Here is a 17,675-nt window from a genome sequence, read left to right as displayed (position 1 = left end):
GGGTGATGGAGAATCTAATGTATCCTTTGGTTCCTCGCAATGCTGAGAACTTGGCAAATGTTGGTACACAATAAATTCTCATTGTTAGAATGATTTGCTGAAGGGAGAACCAAGGGCTTCTCAGTAGAGATATTGTACAGCTGAGGCCAAACATTTGCCAGGATCACCCCAGTACACTCCCTGCGACTCAAATAAAGACAAGGTGCAGCCATACTAAAACTGTGATGAAGTTGGCTTGATTTTGGATAATGTCTTTGGAGAGAAATTGTGCCAGAAGAGTCAGAAAAGATCTGTTTCCATGATGAGCTGGAAGACATGGCTCCTTCACATGAGTTAATAATTAAATTAAATTTAATGAATATTTATTTGAATTGCTGCTATGTAGTCCATCCCAGTTAGACATTTATTCACTGTGGCATTGGAGCCTGGAAATGTAAAAAGCAAATAAAATGATCATTCAAATCCAACATTCTAGTGAGAGAGAGAAGCATATGCAGAACTGTGACATCATGTGACAACCTAATAGTAGATCAAACAAGATGCTAGTGGAACATTGGTGGGAAGGGTGGGGACACAAGAATAAAATGGGATGGACTTGATGGGTATCTAAGTTTTAATGAGAAATTTGTTTCATTTTGCTTTGCTTTGTTTTGTTTTCAGGGATAGACACTAGGAAGGGCATATCAGCAGGGGAAACATTTTGAGCCAAGGCTCGGAAGTATGAATATTTATGTAGTTTTTGTGGAACAGTATAGTCACACCTAGTAAAGTAGGTAAATGGTTTAGGATTCTCATATTTTAAATCTATTAGAATTACCTAGCATTCTTGTTAAAATGTAGATTTGGGGGCTTCACGTGAGGCTATATAATACCACTATTTATAGATAGGGCCCAGGAAGTTACTTTTTTTTTTTAATAAGCGTTCTCTATGATGGCTCATGCTTTGAGGAAGGCTGCCACAGTCTGTTTTCTGATGATAGGGTGAATGGCAGGACCTGAAGTTAGAAAGGTAGGACAGGTCCATGTCATGATATATATAAGGTACCAGGCTAAGGAGTTGGTGTTAGGATCATATGCAATAGGTTCTTGGTAGCCATAAAATATTCTTAAGCAGTAGGAATAATGTGATTAGGTTTGTATGTTAGAAGGGGTTTTGACTGCAGTGTGGAGGATGAACTGGGGGGCGGGAAGGAGACATGGGAGCTAGGGAGCAGTTTTTAGGCTCTTACGGGAGATGAGGCAGGTGATGATGAAGGCCTACATTCGGGTGGAGGGGTCAATGCAGGAGAAAGCATAAAGAGACATCACTGAGGGAGAATTGAAAGGATGTGTTCATGAATATAATGCAGGGAAGGAGGGAAATAGAAGGATGACTAAGGTGACCCTTGTCATTATAGTTTAAGTGACCAGCTGGCTGATGGCACTATGAATAGGAACACAGTACACTGGAGAAAGAGCAGATTTGGAGTTGGTGGTGGTAAAAGTGGGATAGGTTCAACGTGGGCTTGAGATTCCCCTAGGTTATTTACTTATTTATTTGACGGGGAGAGAATGAGAGAGAGAGAGAGAGTGCACAAGCTGGGGAAGGGAGGCAGAGGGAGAGGGAGAAGCAGATTCCCTGCTAAGCAAGGAGCCCAACTCAGGACTCAAACCCAAGACCCTGAGCCCTAGGCAGACGCTTAACTGACTGAGCCACCCAGGTGCCCCCTGCCCTCCTTAGGGTATTTAAATGGGTGACTGGAAATTCCTATCTCCTTTTCAGGTTAGATTTGCTGGTAGTTACCAGCATCTAGTCGATAGTTGAAGTCACGATGGGTGAGAGTGCTTGAAATAAGGTCATAGAGGGAGGTGAAAAGAGGAACAAGGGGTTGCAAAGTCTAGACTGAGCACTGTGGAAGAACTCAGGAGACTCAGAGGGACCGCCACATGAAACTGACATCCTTTCAGGACGTCACACTGACTAGAGAGAATTCTAGAAACCTTCTAATCCAATGGTTTCAAAATATAATTTTTTTAAAGCAGCAGAACTAGGAAAATCTAACTCAGAATTCTGACAAGAGAGATACTGATGGAGCGTCTCTGGTTGAAGGAAAGGTCGGCAGACTTTGCCTGTCCATCCAGCATTTCTTTCTTTAGTGCTTCTTCCCCAAGTAGCAACTCTGGATTCCATGCTGGGGAACATGGTTTTTCAAACATCTTATAGAAGAGAAGATGTTTTTCAAACATCTTATAGAGAGATGGCTTGATATGATCAATGTTGCACAACTCATTAGTGACAGAGGGCAAGCATGATGGGATAAGGTCCACGAGAAACAGGGCAGCAAAAGACAATGTGGGATTCATGGCCAAAATGAGTGGTGCAGACGATATGGGTGTCCAGGCAGGGGGTTGACATTCTGCCTTGTGATATTCAGGGAAGGAGTTGCAGAGGTAGTAGATTTTTTGGAGGCTCAGAAAACATTTAGGGGTTTAGTTTCTTGCCCATTTAAAAGTCAGAGCTTAAAGTTTGTGCTGGGCTGGAGAAAGAAAGTGAGTCTTTCCAACTTCTAGAAAATTGAGGCAATTGTTATGTATGTGACATCATCATTATTGCTCAGACCCTATTCCAATTCCATAGAAGTGGAAATTTAACGAGGGGACAAGCTGAAGAGTCAGAGTGAAGGACAACAGTAGCTTTCCTTTCCATGCAGAAGGGACTTTGGGAGAGGCAGCTTATTTGGGGGGGCAATGTCTCGGTAACTTGTCTTGAGGGTGTATTTGCAAGGCAAACATGCTCTCCTTACTAGAAGGCATATTTCTTTCAGAAGGCTATTTTGGGGCGTTCACCAGTGGGATACCCCTTTACACTGACAGTTGACATACTGTGGAAACGTAGCTGCCACAGTCTTTAACATGAAAGGTCCAGAAAACTCTGTACTCAAGGGAGTTGTTTTGAGACATCAGCAGAAATCTGCCGAGACTGAAGACTGACCCAGGGATTCCTGGGGGACCTTGAGGAAAGTCAATTAGTTTATGAGTCAAAGAAACCTCAAATTATTCTAAAAGGCGTTTGTGCCATCAGAAAGTTCCGTTCTTGAATTAGCAAGCTGCTACGAGTTCCAAGTGGTGTTCTTTCTTAAAAAGAAGCTTATGAGGTATAAATCTTTTGAAGTACATTTTTTGTACCAATTGTTTCATTTAGAAAAAAGCCCATTAGTTTGTTATTAAATGGTCTATTTAATAGTGTCAATAAATTCTAAAATTGGAGACTGGGTATTGTTATTTTGGATGTTTTAATGGTCCCAATTGTTTAAGTTATTTGGCTTAGAGTCATTTGCTTGACCTTTGCTTGTTTTAAGGGCTTGGAAAAACTCCCCCAACTCCCCAGGGTTGATGTAGTGGTTCTTCATATATGTGCTACAAATATGAAAAATATTTATAAGTTAACTAACAGTGTTTGAATGATTGAGTCAGGTCTACACAACCAAAGTAAAATAGGTAACCATGCAAATGCTAAAGTAATCAAAAAGTTTAAATAAAAATTCAATTTCTTACCAAAAACGGCTTAACTTAATACATTATTATTTTGAGTTTAATTGTAATACTTATCTAGAAAAAGGGCTGGAAGGTTATACTAAAAATTATACTAAAATATTAATATATAGAAGTAGCATGATATAGTTGTTACTGGCACCAATACCTCTTCACTTTACTGGCTGAGGAAGAGTACCCGTTCATATTTGACTTTCACAAGCAATGTGGGCTTGTTTTTGCTATTGAACCTCTTTAAGAGTCACTTCCCTTGGGGCGCCTGGGTGGCTCAGTGGTTGAGCATCAGGTCATGATCCTGGGGTCCTGGGATTGAGTCCCACATCGGGCTCCCTGCATGGAGCCTGCTTCTCCCTCTGCCCGTGTCTCTGCCTCTCTCTGTGTGTCTCTCATGAATAAATATATAAAATCTTTTTTTTTTTTAAAGATTTACTTCCCTTAAGTGGGTAATATCTATCTTTTGGAGGTTATTGGGAATAGTGCATGAAATAATTTAGGCCACTCCTTAGCACATGGTCTGGCTTTTTTTTTTTTCAAGATTTATTTATTTTTGAGGGGAAAGGGGCAGAGCGCGAGGGAGAGAGAAACCCAAGCAGACTCTGGGTTGAGTGTAGAGTCTGATGGAGGCTTGATTTCACAACCCTGAGATCATGATCTGATCTGAAACCAAGAGTATAGTACTTAACCGACTGAGCTACCCAGACCCCTCAAAGGCCTGGCATTTTTAAAAGAATGCAAAAGATGTTAATCCTTATCATTATGTCAACTACCATCAACACCACCATCATCACTGACACCACCATCATGGCCATCAGATGGCATGTTAGACTGGGTCGTCCAGGAAGCAGTAGCCAGGATGGCGTTGAGTGCGCAAGAAGTTTATTCTTCATGACAGAAACAAGTGAGAGCAAGAGAGGCTGGGATGCAGGTCTGATGAGTGAAGGAGAGAGGGAAGGAAGAAGGAAGCTTGAGTGAAGCATTTAGACTGCAGGTCAGCTCAAGGGAAAGCTCAGCCAAGTCTTCAGGGAAGTCAAAAGTTGACTGTTGGGAAGTCCCACGTCTTCCAGGTACAGACTTGTCACAGTAGGGTCACCACATTCAGCATTGCCTGGGGTCAGTCGGGGAAGTGTGGCCGCAGCGTGTACTCCAGCACCTGTGGTGGATTTCAGGGCTCAGAGCTGGGGCCCTGCAGTCATCTATGCTCCCCGAGGTTGGGGGTTTGCAAATGTGTTGGCAATGACCGTCGTAGTTGTGAGTCATTTAAAAAATCTTTTTTTTTTTTTCTGGTATTTTTTTCATCTTTGAAAGCATTTATTGCTCACTTCTGAACACACATATTGCAAGGAGGGGGCAGGTCCAGCCTGGGAGCCTGCTCCCTGGTGCAGCATTTCTGAGCTCCCAGTGGAGGCGAGGGGAAGACCAGCCCATCCTTCTATGTTGAGTAGCAGGAGGATCCCTGAGTAAAGGCCTTTCTTTAAGTGGGATGTGTCGAGGTCTCAGCAGCAGTCCTAAGGCCTAGTTGGGTGGGGTGTGGGGCTCCAGCTGCCCTTCAGGTCAGAGCATTGGCCGTGACCTCGGGAAAGCTGCCCCGGCTCCCCAGATCTTGCAGGCTGAGGCTCTGCAGCTGGGACTGGGCCCCCTTTCAGGCCAGAGGCAGCTCCAATTTGGTTTTAAAAAGCAATCCGTGACCTGGGCAGTTTGCAGCATCTCTGAAAGCTCGCTTCTCGCAGCGGCCCCGACTTGGGTTGGACACACATGTGTCACTCTTTCGGTTTCCACACTGATCACACTTTGTGCATTTGGGCTTCAGCCAGGGATCTTGTGGGAGTGCCTCAGCTGCTGCTGCTTTTTCTTGGCTAGAACGTCTGTGTCACCCTCCTCCTCCAGGGCCGGCTTGCTGCAGGCACCCGCCCCCCCTTCTCCTTGCTCCCTCCCCTGGGCCCTGGCTTCTCTCCCTCCTTCTGCTTGGATATGTCCTCCTGACACCGCAGCTCTAGCTCCTGGTTCGTGGCCACAATATCCTCCAGGGGCTTCACTCTGGCGGCTCTTCTGGAAGCTGCTAATTCACCTGCAGCTGGAAGAGGTGGGCCTGGACATGGGACAAGGGGCAGGGTGCTGCCCCGCACGGCCAGGCGCTCCTTGGCCAGCTCCCGGGGCAGGGCTGCGGCCCTCAGACAGGGTGAGGCTGTGCAGGTTGCCCTCGGCCCTCCTGACCTGTACCGACGGGGAATGTTCCAAACACGGCACCTGACGTGCTCCCGGGATGCCGAGCCGGGGAAGGGCCCCTCTGCACCTTGGTGCACCCCGTGCACCGTCAGCGGGCAGCCAGCCCCCGGCGTCCGGGCGTGCTGCACGGTCTGGCCAGACTCTGGAATGACCCAGACGGGCCCGCAGCATCGTCCTCCGTCCTCCGTAGCAGGTGCCCCCGCCCCCGCAGGAAGGCACCCTACTGACCTGGGCCGCCCGTCATCCGGGGCAGCCCGCCCTGGGGTCGCGGGCGTCACCGCAGTCCTGACCCCTCCCCGTGAGGTTCCCCCCGCACGGTGGGCATCGCGGACGAAGCCCTGGGCTTGCAGCAGGCGGTGGAGCAGAGCTGGGCCCCTGCAGCCTCCGCGCCAGCTCGGGGGGGGGGGGGGAACACCCCATGGGCTGCACCCAGTGGCGAGCACCCCCGCCGCCACCCCAAGGTGCGGCTCCAGAACCCGAAGCCCTGCAGCTTGGGCATCGCCTGCACACGGAGCCCTTGGCGAACCTGCCCCAGCGGAACCCCAGAGGGGCATCCCGGCCCCAGGGGCTACGGGGCTTGGGAGGGTGCAGCCCGTGCACCGAGCTCGGCGATCACCCGGAGCACAGCTCCGCCCTCCCCCCCCCGAGGGAGCACCTGGGGGTCGGGCACGTAGACCCTGAGGTCCCCCGGGATAGTGCCCGAGACCGAGGGCGCACCTGCGGGTCGGCACGTCAGTGACCCTGAGGTCCCCCCGGGATAGTCCCTGAAGCCCCCGGAGCACCCGCGCCCGCCCCGCCCCCACCGAGGGCGCACCTGGGGGTCGGGCACGTACCCTGAGGTCCCCGGGATAGTGGGATAGTCCCCAAAGCGGCCGGAGCACCTGCGCCCTGCCTCCCCCCGACCCCCGAGGATGCACCTGGGGGTCAGCAGGTCAGGGATCCTGAGGTCCCCGGGATAGTCCCCGAAGCGGCCGGAGCACCTGCGCCCGAGTCTCCCCCACCCTAAGGGCGCACTTGGGTGTCGGCACGTCAGGGACCCCGAGGTCCCCCAGGATAGTCCCCGAAGCCGCCGGAGCACCTGCACCCGCCCCGCCCTCCATCCCGAGGGTGCACCTGGGAGTCGGGCAGGTCAGGGACCCCGAGGTCCCCCGGAGATGGTCCCCAAACCAGCCGAAGCACCTGCGCCCGGGTCGCTCCTCCCGGACCAGCGCGCGCCCCGGGGGCTCCGTGCGGGGGATGCAGGCAGGTGCCTCCACCCCACGGTTCACCAGTGGCAGGTGACACGCCTGCCTGCTTCTAACTCAAGAAGGTGTGAAATAAGGACTTCAGAGCTTGGGTAACCGAGCAGGTTAGAGACCTGCCCCAGCCTCCCGGTGGCTCCCGGCCTCTTCCCTTCGCTGCTGCGGTATTTTGTCTGGGGCCTTGCCGTGAAAAGTTCTGCTGTGGAGCTCCAACTTCAGTTTCTATTTAGAGACCTGATTTGATTAAAGACTGAGAGTTTTTAAGTGTTCGTAACAGGATTCAATTAAAATAGGTCATTCTAGGGGCTCTGAAAATGGGAACTGGCCTTGGGCAAATTAGAACAAAAGTTATAAAATTCAATGGGATGCATCACAACATTTAACATCTTTAAGGAGGACGTTTTGCCTAATAGATTCAATTTAGAAATATTTAGTGTAGGTCATCAGCTTAAGCACCTAAAAAATGTGTTTATTTTTTCTTTTTTAATTTTTTCCCCCCTCTCCCTTTAGTTATAGCTAGGATCAGGACACCTGGACTCTAATCTACAAAATAAACAATTTGTGGTGGGACCTTGAAGAAAGTCAATTAGTTTCTGTGACTTTACCAGTAGGTTAAAAAGGAGATTGTAATATTGGTGAATAATGTGCTTAGAGATGTTTGCATAAAAGATGCTTTGTCATTGTAAAGTATTATTGAATATTTATGGTCTACCAGACTGAGCCAAATGGCCCAGAGGAAAAAACAGTCAGATTTATGTAAACCTTGTTCAGTGTCCCAGATACTTCAGGGTGGGTGCTCTATATATGAATGAATAAATAAATGGAATAAACATTATTCTACATTTTGAAGGTACATCAATATTATCTGGGGTGTTAGCCAATGTGCCTGACCTATGACATTGAAAGGAAGTGTCTGCCTCCAGGTAACTATGTTGATCTCATAAATATTTTTAAAGCCAGAGGCATCGCTGGCAAGTCATGTTTTCTTAGAGTTTTGTACCTGCAAATAAAGGTAAATTATATCTTTACCTAAAACCTACAAGAAATGATTGTCTCTCACCCACAGGGTCGCTCTGAGAATTCTCAGACGGAAATTGCACATCTTATACATACTTCTTTGTTCCCCTTTTCTTTTAAAGAGTGTTTTACTCACGGTCCGTATAGTAGTTTTCTTCCACTTTATGTGAGAAATCTGAGCCTCAAAAAAATCATAATAAAAACAGTAGCCACAGCCCAAGGACTTAATGGATCTTACCAAGCCACACGATGCAGATGTATTGGGACATAAATAGGTGATAAGAGAGAAGCAGCACAGAAGCATTGTGTTTGGAGCGGGTCACTGCTTAATCCGGATGGGTTCAGCACGAAGATTCATGAAACGTGACAGTGGGCCAGGAGGAGCTTGCTGTGACATTTCAGATGCCCTTCCTCTTCCAATTAACCATTTCAAGTGTATAACAAAACCTAGATCCCATACAGATTGCGTGAGACCCGGCGATACCAAGTGCAGCCCTGTCTGGGAGGGGATGGATGACTCTGCTCTCCTCAGGCAATGGACTATGACTCAGTAATACCTCCAGTTGGGCTTTTAATTTCTGTGATACATTGGTCCTGAAGAGCATCTGTCTAAAAGAGAAAAACTGTAGCAGAGCTGCTTTATGACATATCCTGTCATCAGATGTATTTGGGTATATTGAATGGGTCTAAATATACCTTAGCAAGTCTAATGAGATGTTTGAAACCATGAAAACCACATGTAAAAAAAGCTTGGTATCACAGGAACAATAGGAATAATAAAAATCACAATAATAGCTGCCTTTTAAAATATTTTATTTATTATTTTAAAGAGAGAGAGAGTGTGTGCAAAAGGTGACGGGTGTGTGTGTGTGGGGTGGGGGGGGGGATGTGCGGAGGAGCAGAGGGAGAGAATCCCAAGCAGGCTCCATGCTGAGTGAAGAGTCAGACAGGGAGGGGGATGATGTGTGGGTTTGGGGCTTGATCTCATGACCCTGAGATCATGACCTGAGTGGAAACCAAGAGTTGGATGCTTAACCAACTGAGCCCCCCAGGTGCCCCAATAGCTGCCTTTTTAAACAACCACTATTTACCACCATGCCAGACATTTTACAGACTTCCCATATAATTATCCCCTCTTTACAGATGAGGACACAGACTCTAAGAAGTAAAGCTATCCAGAGTGAATTAGTGTGTGGGAGTTCTGAATTTTTTTTTTAATTATAGAAATTAATTTTAAACTCTAAAAAAAAAAAATCTTTTAATCTAAAAAAGAAACCCACAACCCAAATTCCTGCCGAGGCAAGTTGTCAGGAATTCTGACCCTATTAGTTGGTGGGCTCAGGAATGTTTAGGGTACTAATATCTGGACACGACCCACCACTCTTTAGCTTAGCCTCTCCAAGTCTGCTCACCCCTAGCCCTTCTCACTTGTCTGGGAAATGGGAACCAGGATTGAAACCCAGAGTCATGCCTCAGTATCTGTAGCATTATGTGACCCATAAATATTTGTTGGTATGATAAAAGCCTCAGCTGACTCTGAAGCCAGTGATTTTCATTAGTCAAGGAAAAGATGCCATTAGCCCATTTTCACGAATACCAGATTTATAGAGGTGTTCTAGAAAACATACATTAAAATGGAATTATTTAAAATAAGACATTTGTATTTAACTGGCAATCGGAATCAATTTACCTGGTGCAATTCATAGAGTAGATTTAGGAAGCACCCCCTCCTTTTCTGTTTAGTTCTGTTGGACAATGAAAATCTGATTGGTGATTGATAGGAAAATAATGAAAAGCAAATTGGTGTTCATAAAATTTCTGAGTGGATCTGCTACTGGAAGCAGGCCAGACCAACCCATAGGGGTTGAGGTTTTTAGGGGTATTTTTATGTCTGCCATGATGTCACTAGGGAGTTATAGATTAATAGCATAATAGCATGGCGCTCTTTATGATTTTCACGTAGCAGAGGGAGGAAAGAGTTAAAGGATTTAAGTGTTGCAAAGGGTATTTCTTCTAGGCAGGAGAGGTTTGAATGTAGGGCACCTTTTGCATTTTAAGCGCGGATGTCTGATCCCTTGTCCCACAGTTATGTAATAAAATAACTTTATTATTATTTTTAAAGGGAAACAGAAAAAAAAGGCCACTGGGAAAAATACCTGCCCCTGGGAGACAGCTTTTACAGTGCATGTTGTTCAGGAGCCACTTCTTCCTGCCCCAAAGTTCTGGAACAGAATGCCCTTCTCAAGGTGCTGAGAGTCCAGAGCGACGACTGAGTCCAGGCATCAGAGGAACCGTGCGGACAGGATGCACTGCACAGCCAGCAGGCTTGGGGGGCGTCCCTGGCCCCAAAAAGCCAATGCAGCCAGGCAGTCAGCCAGTCCAGAGTAGGGAATCTGGAGGAGCCCAGCAAGACAAGGTGGGCCCCTAAGAAGACTGGATACTCCGAGGTCTCTTCTGAGGAGAGACAGTGTAGGCTGGAGCACTGGGTTCAAAAACCATTTATTAACAACAAGTATACGCTGCCTCCCAGAGCATCATTCCCAAGTGCATCAACTCCCCTAATACATCCTATAAGTTTTCTCAACAACACCATCTAGTAGGAAGACCCAGGGGGTATTATGACTTCTGCAGACGAGGCAGCGGAGACACAGAGAGTTTGGGTGAATTGCCTGAGGTCACAGAGGTAGCGAGGCGTAGACATAAATTGATATGCTTATAGGAAATGTGAACAAGAGCGCAGTCTGTTCAGTGATGCTGGGCTTACAGTCTCACTTTTATCTGTTACCTATGCTCTCCTCCAAATCCTCAAACTCAAGGAAACCGCAGGCTCCTCCAGTTTAAGAGGGGAGGGTGATATCGGTGGTGTAGAGTATGGCATGAGGTTCAAGACATGGTCCAATACTTTGGAATCTGAAGGAGTTGGAGAAAACAGCCCAAGTGGGAAGGTCACCCTGACCTCCTCCTTCCCCCGCCCCCGGAAAGAGGTCCTAAAGCACCCATGTGAGAGGTGCCTTCACTATACCTGGACTAAAGGAGCATCCTTATCTCTGAAGACAGAAGGACACCGAGCAGAATCGGAGAAAAACAGGCCTTGCCAAGTGTCCCCCAATATCTTCCCCTTACCTTATGCGGCCTATCATATTCCTCCACAACAGTCCACTCTTCACCAAACTGGCATAAAAACACTCAGGCTTAACCATTTCTTCAGGTCTTTCATTTCCTCACGAAGGCCCCCAGGGCATATAAGGCTGAAATAAATCTGCATGCTTTTGGCAATATTTATCTGTCTTGGTCAGTTTAATTTTTAGCCCCAGCCGGGGACCCTACGAGAGTCCAGGAAAACTTTTTTCCTTCTCTACACATGTAGAGGGCTCGGCAAAGTGCCTGTCCCATCGCAAGGCCAAATAAATGATAGATATTCTTATTATCATGATGCTTTTTTTTCAGTATACTCTTCCATCCTTCCAAATGGGGCTCAGATTAGCATAGTGGCAATCAGAAGCTGAAGCCAGTTTAGATTAGTGCGATGCTCTGATGGATGAAGAGAAGAGTAGAGATTTTTCTCCAAAGACAGAGAAAAGTGGCTTTCACTAGATAGTGTGTTTCGACGCACGGATGGCTGAATGCAAAGAGACCTAATTGAAAGATATGAGAATAATCATAGCAGAATAGCAGAGGCAGAAGCAGTTAAGACAAAAAGCCGCACATGTTAAACAGGACGAAAGTCCATGAAAAAGGGAGTCTGGGAAGCCTGTGTGGCGAAACGCCTTAGGATCGTCAGAAAACGACGACACGACAGGTGCAGAGTTGAAGCCCAAGGGTCGAGGCCCCCAACCGGGACTGAACTACTTCCTTTCGCTATTTATTTCTGGGAAAATTTATCACATCCCTGGATTCCTAAATGAGTGGAGAAGCTATATCCACATTCTCGCTATTCATTTCACGGTGCCGCCCACAAATAGGACACTCAGGCCACGCTCTGAAAGGTTGCCTGTTTTCCTTCCCGCCGCTGTGCCTTCACAGGTGGTGGGGGTGGCTCTTCTCTCGCCCTTGGAAGGCAGCACAGTGGGCTCCGGGGGCTCAGGGCCCCTTGTGTGCGGGGTATTTTCCTTTGCCTGTGCAGAACTACCCTCCACCGCCTCGCCTCTGGGCCCCGGGGAGTCACCCCGCATTGCTGCCGTTGTCCTTTGACTCGCTTTGGATTTGATCAAGGGCAGGTGTTGGCAGGAGATGGGAGGGTCCGGTGGGAGGAGAGAGAAGCCGGGCTATTCAGTCTCCTGGTGCCTGCCCTGCTGGGTGGCCCTGAGCCACAGGCCTCGTCGGCCAGGCCACCCTTGGCAGGTGGCTTCTCTTGACAGGCCCCGGGAACTGATCCTGTACCTGCCCCTCCGGGGGTGCTGATGCCTTCCTGCTGTTGCAAGCCCGGGGGTGCCGCAGCATCCCTCATTGGGTCTCTCCAAACCCGGCTCACCCCACTGCAAAGAGCCCTTTATGAAGCCCGCCTCAACTTCCCAGTTTGAGTGCAATCTGTTTCCTGCCGGGACCCCGGCTCATACCCACGGCCACTCCCCGTCACAGAGCACAGTCCCACTTGGGTGTTTAGAATAATGAGACCAAGAAATAGCTAAACCCCAAATATGATTGAGGGCTCAGTGCTGTTGTCTCTGGATGTCTCAGTGCTGTTGGAGGAGACGGTTGGCCAATCGTCTTTCTTTCCTTGCTTCTCTTATTTCTGCGTATTTACTGAGGCCTCTGACCTGGCCGAGCCTGGTTGACCCCGTTTGAGGCGAGATAATAAAAAAGAACATTCTTAAGGTGGTTTCAGGACACCTGACTCTGGCAGGTATATAGGACGGAGACTTCTTCTGCTGCACATGCCTCCGAGTACCCCGGATGCCCCCGAAGCTGTGTGCTCCTGCTCACCCCTTGCTCTCTCCAGCGCTTCACCTCCCTCCATCTGTCCAGGGGAAGTCGCTTGTAAAGCATTTAGCTGCATCAAAGAGGTTCGTTTTCAGGTTTCTGCCTTTTCTTAACATAGTTTTAATAACACATTTTTTCCCCCTTAAAAATCATTCTGCTTTCATCTTCTGTTTATTAGATTTACTTAGAATTTCAAAAAAAAAATTTAAAAAAATCCAAGTGGGTAGATGGACATTCTTTTCTTCTTAATCTTCCTCTCCCCTCTCCCTTTATTTTCTCTTCCATTCTTTTCTTCTTTTTTTGCGTTCAATTGTCAGAGAATGTAGCCTGCGTGAGTTCTTTCTTTTTAATAAATTTATTTTTTATTGGTGTTCAATTTGCCAACATAAAGAATAACACCCAGTGCTCATCCCATCAAGTGCCCCCCTCATCCCATCAAGTGCCCGTCACCCAGTCACCCCCACCCCCCTGCCCACCTCCCTTCCACCACCCCTTGCTCGTTTCCCAGAGTCAGGAGTCTCTCATATTCTGTCTCCCTTTCTGACATTTCCCACTCATGTTTTCTCCTTTCCCCTTTATTCCCTTTCACTATTTTTTTATATTCCCCAAACGAATGAGACCATATAATGTTTGTTCTATAAAGAACTTATTAAACTCAACAGCAAAGAAACAAACAATCCAATCATGAAATGGGCCTGCGTGAGTTCTAATATCTGTGAATACTTCAAGGTGGTTGAAAATAATTTTCTGTAGTTGAGTAACAATCTCTGTCTCTCGTGTGCCTGTGTGTATCATACCTCCATGTGTACCTATATGTAGAAAGTCATACAGGGACATCCGTCCATAGGAGCATAAGCTTATAAACTATGTTCATCAAATTCTCTCTTTCTCTGCCATTTTCCAAGAGAGTCTCTCCTGCGTTAATGGAGTTTTCAGTATACCCCTGCATTTATCTCTAATATCTCTAATATTATATTTCAAGACTCTATTGTCAGATGCACAGAAGTTCATAATTGCTATAGGGTTTTGGTGGGCTGTCACTTTTATTAATGTGAGAATATTGCCCTGTCCCATGTAATGCTTTTTCCTTATATTCATTTTATATATTATTTCCTAAAGTTTCATTTACTTAACTCATCTCTACACCCCATGCGGGGCTCAAACCCAAGACCCTGAGATCAAGAGTTGCATGATTTTCCGAGGAACCAACCAGATAACCTTCATCTTTATATAATATCAATATTGCTGAGTCCATGTTATTTTTACCAGGATTTACATGGCAGATATATTTTCCTCTTCACCTTTACTGTATTCAAACAGGACTATTTAGTGGGTTTCTGATTACCAAGATTTCAGCTTTTATTTTTTTTGCCATATTATTGTTTTATATTTTCTAACCTGATAATTTCCTTTTGCTTTCCCCCTCCTCTTTTCCAACCCCCCCCCCCACTGCCATTTTATTTTTCTTTACTCTTTTTCCCACTGAGCGTGGTGTTCATTTCTTGGTTTTGTGTGTGGCTGCCCTGCGCGTGGCAGGTCCTCATTGTTGGCCCTGCCACTAAATATCAGAGCAGCCTCGTTTCTGGGATGATGGAAAGCACTTGCACCTTCTCACATACCACTCCTAACCTCGAAACAGTGTCGACTTTGGTCTGTAATTTCCTTTCTCTTGTGGTCATCTTTATTTTTCTGACTTAATTTTTAATTTTATCTTAGTAACATGTACATGGTTTAAAAACTCAAATAGTACTGCAAGGATTATAACACCCAACAACAGAGAAAGACCTTTTATGTCACTTCTCTCAACTTATTATAGTTCCCTTAAACCAACATATGTGTCTTTTCACCATCTTTTTCTAGTATCTACTTCTATATTTCTAAGCAGCATGCATATATGGTCATTATTTGGTACCTAGTTGAAAATACAGCATATTGATTTCCCATTTTGTAAGATGAGATTTTTTTTTTTTTTTTTTTTTTTTTTTAGCCTGCTCTAGCACCATACTCATGAAGCAAACTCTTTCGTCACCATTTTTTCCACTTGGTTATTTAACAAATTTTGTTTAAAATCTTTGCTGTTTTTACAACACTGTTTTATGTAAAAATTGTGCACGATTGAGCCATCTAATGTCCTATGATTGAGTTTTTCTTGTACAGTTTTTGTTTTGCTTGGGAGTTAATAATTGTCTCTTGGTGGTGGCTTCCATTCTAGGATCCTTTCACTAATTCATCCCCGTGCTGTCGGCAGAAATGTAAATTGTTTCTTGATATGTTTAAACACATAGGATGCTTTGTCAGTTTCTCTCTTTCTTTTTTTTTTTTTTTATTCTCGGAGATATCTTTTCTGGAACCTTCTATCCTCCTGTGACACGATATTGAAATGCGTTTCCAACAGTATAGTGGCTTTCCCTGTTATTTTGGAGGCTCTGTCCTCTCTGAATTAGCTTTGGACACAGAAGCTGTTAGTAGATCAGGGAATCTTGGCTTACCATAACCTCAAAGTTCCACGTAGAATAGTTATGTCTAATACATTTGAATGTTAATTGCAAAAATAAACATTTTTGTCTGAAAGTACGCCAGGTCGTAACTTATAAATGGCAATTGCTTGAATTTCTAGCCACATTTAATTTCTTAAATCATTTACAAGCATTAAAATAACTTCTGCATATTTCTGTGAAGCGACGAGATAGCAAACATCAATATTTATATTTTATACTAAACACACCTCACAGAAACTATTTTACTCAGCACATACTACAGGCAACCCCCCACTTCCCTAAAGTTCATGTTATGCCGCTTATCTGCAGTAGTATGCTAATGGCTTTATTCATAAAAGCCAAGTGGCATAGTGCAAACCTTAGGAAAGCAGGGGGTACCCTTCGCTTTATGCCATTTCAGGTAATGAAAGGTTTCCTAGGAACGCTCTCCTCTGAGAGAGCCGAAAAATCTTATTTCCAAACAGTCTTCGTGGTACTGGAGAGACACAGACAAGAGTGAAACCTGGTCCCTGCCTGGACGGAGCTCCAAGTGTGAAGGAGGCAAAGATATTTTTAAAGATGACTCAACACTATATGTTAATTGTACTGAGTGTGCATCCAGAAGGGCGCGCTTCTGATGGGGAGTCGGGGAATATTTCCAAAAAGAGGTGTTGTGGTAGTGCTTTTTTGGGGGGTTGTTGAAGGAAGAGTACACACACACATACACACACGCTCACATACTTATTTACTTCTTATTTGACGTGATTTCCTTTATGCAGAGGACTGAGGTCTACATAGATCTATGTCCTCTCCTACGGCATTGTCACAGCAAAAATGACAGTGACACGGCTCCACGTGTATTGATGACTCCCAATTCCAGCAGCTGAGGGCCCCACAGACCAAGTCATGCAAGCCTGGACACCAGATCTTCATCACAGGCAAGTTTGCAAACATCTTTGGTTAGAGTCATTCCTATGTATGCTCTACCGTATCAAGAGCAGGCCACAGAGGGAAGGGAAAAGAGCAAATGGTCACTTTTTGTGTGATTGTTGTTAGTGTTTGTTGTGTTGAGTCTAGAAGAGAAGAAAAGGACACTTGTTGAGCGCACACCTTCTACCATGTACCTTGCTCGCACCTTTGCTTTGGCTCAGTCGATTTTTACTAGAACCCCACAGAGCAGGTCTCATCCTCCCACTTCATATGTACAGAGAAGTGAAGTGAGGGGCAGAGACGGGATTTGAACTTACCTGTTCCTGGATCGAGAGCTTGTGCTATTTCCATAATACTTTTCAGTCTTGGAATCTTTGATTTTAGGCTGGTACGTAATATCGATATTTTACGTTTTTTAAAAGATTTTATTTATTTATTCTTGACAGACAGAAAGAGAGGCAGAGACACAGGCCAGGGAGAAGCAGGCTCCATGCAGGGAGCTCGATGTGGGACTCGATCCCCGGAACTTGGGGACCACGCCCTGGGCTGAAGGCAGGTGCCAAACTGCTGAACCACCCAGGCGTCCCTGTATTTTACATTTTTGTGGGAATCCCTCCCCAGGTCCTAACATGGTAAGGACTTCAGAGACTATTTTATTTTCTTTCAAATTATTAAAAAATAAAATCTAGAAACCTATCATTTCCTACCAAAAATATTGCAATCACCTGCCAGCGGGGTCCTTGGGTCCCTAGTACCTTCCTCCTGCAAAGTCAGCCTGAGCATTGCCACTGAAATATGCATTTGCTTTTCCCCTTATCAGGTCCACTGTGACAACTCTTACTCATTTTTCGACGCCTGCCTTAAAATGTTTCTCTTGGGCAAGTCTATCTAACTCCCAATGACAAAAGTAACTCAATGCTTTCTTCTTGATTCCCCCATAGTGTTTTCAAATGATCTTAATTCAGCTCTTCTCTGGTGCAGCCTAAGAATTTATTTGTCTGACAGCAACTGGGTTGTGAGTTTTACATGTTTTGGATATTTTATAAATGGAAATATATCATGTATTTTTTTTCCTGCAATTTGCTTTCTGCGTCTCAATATTATATTTGGGAGAGTATGCATGTTGATCTGAATAGACGTAGTTCATTTATTCTTACTCCTGTATAGTCTTCACTATATGACTCTTCTCTAGGTTATTTATTCATTTATTGATTAATTGTTCTGCCAAAGGAAATTTGGCCTGTTTCCTATGGGGTTTTTGTTGTTGTTTGTTGTAGTCATGGATATATATGCCTCCTGGTTTGCATTTGTAGAAACAGGATATATGGTGCTATGT

General features: G+C 45.6%; 1 protein-coding gene and 1 pseudogene across 1 annotated transcript in view; one reads left to right on the top strand and one right to left on the bottom strand.

Moving 5' to 3' along the window:
- Window positions 1-17,675, top strand: part of GBA3 (glucosylceramidase beta 3) — a 110,596-nt gene that overhangs the window by 10,634 nt on the left and 82,287 nt on the right. The window lies entirely within an intron of this gene.
- On the bottom strand, window positions 4,989-6,308 carry LOC111095334 (annotated as a pseudogene).

The sequence above is a fragment of the Canis lupus genome, chromosome 3 (assembly GCF_011100685.1).
Source record: "Canis lupus familiaris isolate Mischka breed German Shepherd chromosome 3, alternate assembly UU_Cfam_GSD_1.0, whole genome shotgun sequence".
Lineage (NCBI taxonomy): Eukaryota > Metazoa > Chordata > Mammalia > Carnivora > Canidae > Canis > Canis lupus.
The sequence above is the reverse complement of the archived record's forward strand: the minus strand, read 5'-3'. Positions and strand labels throughout refer to the sequence as shown.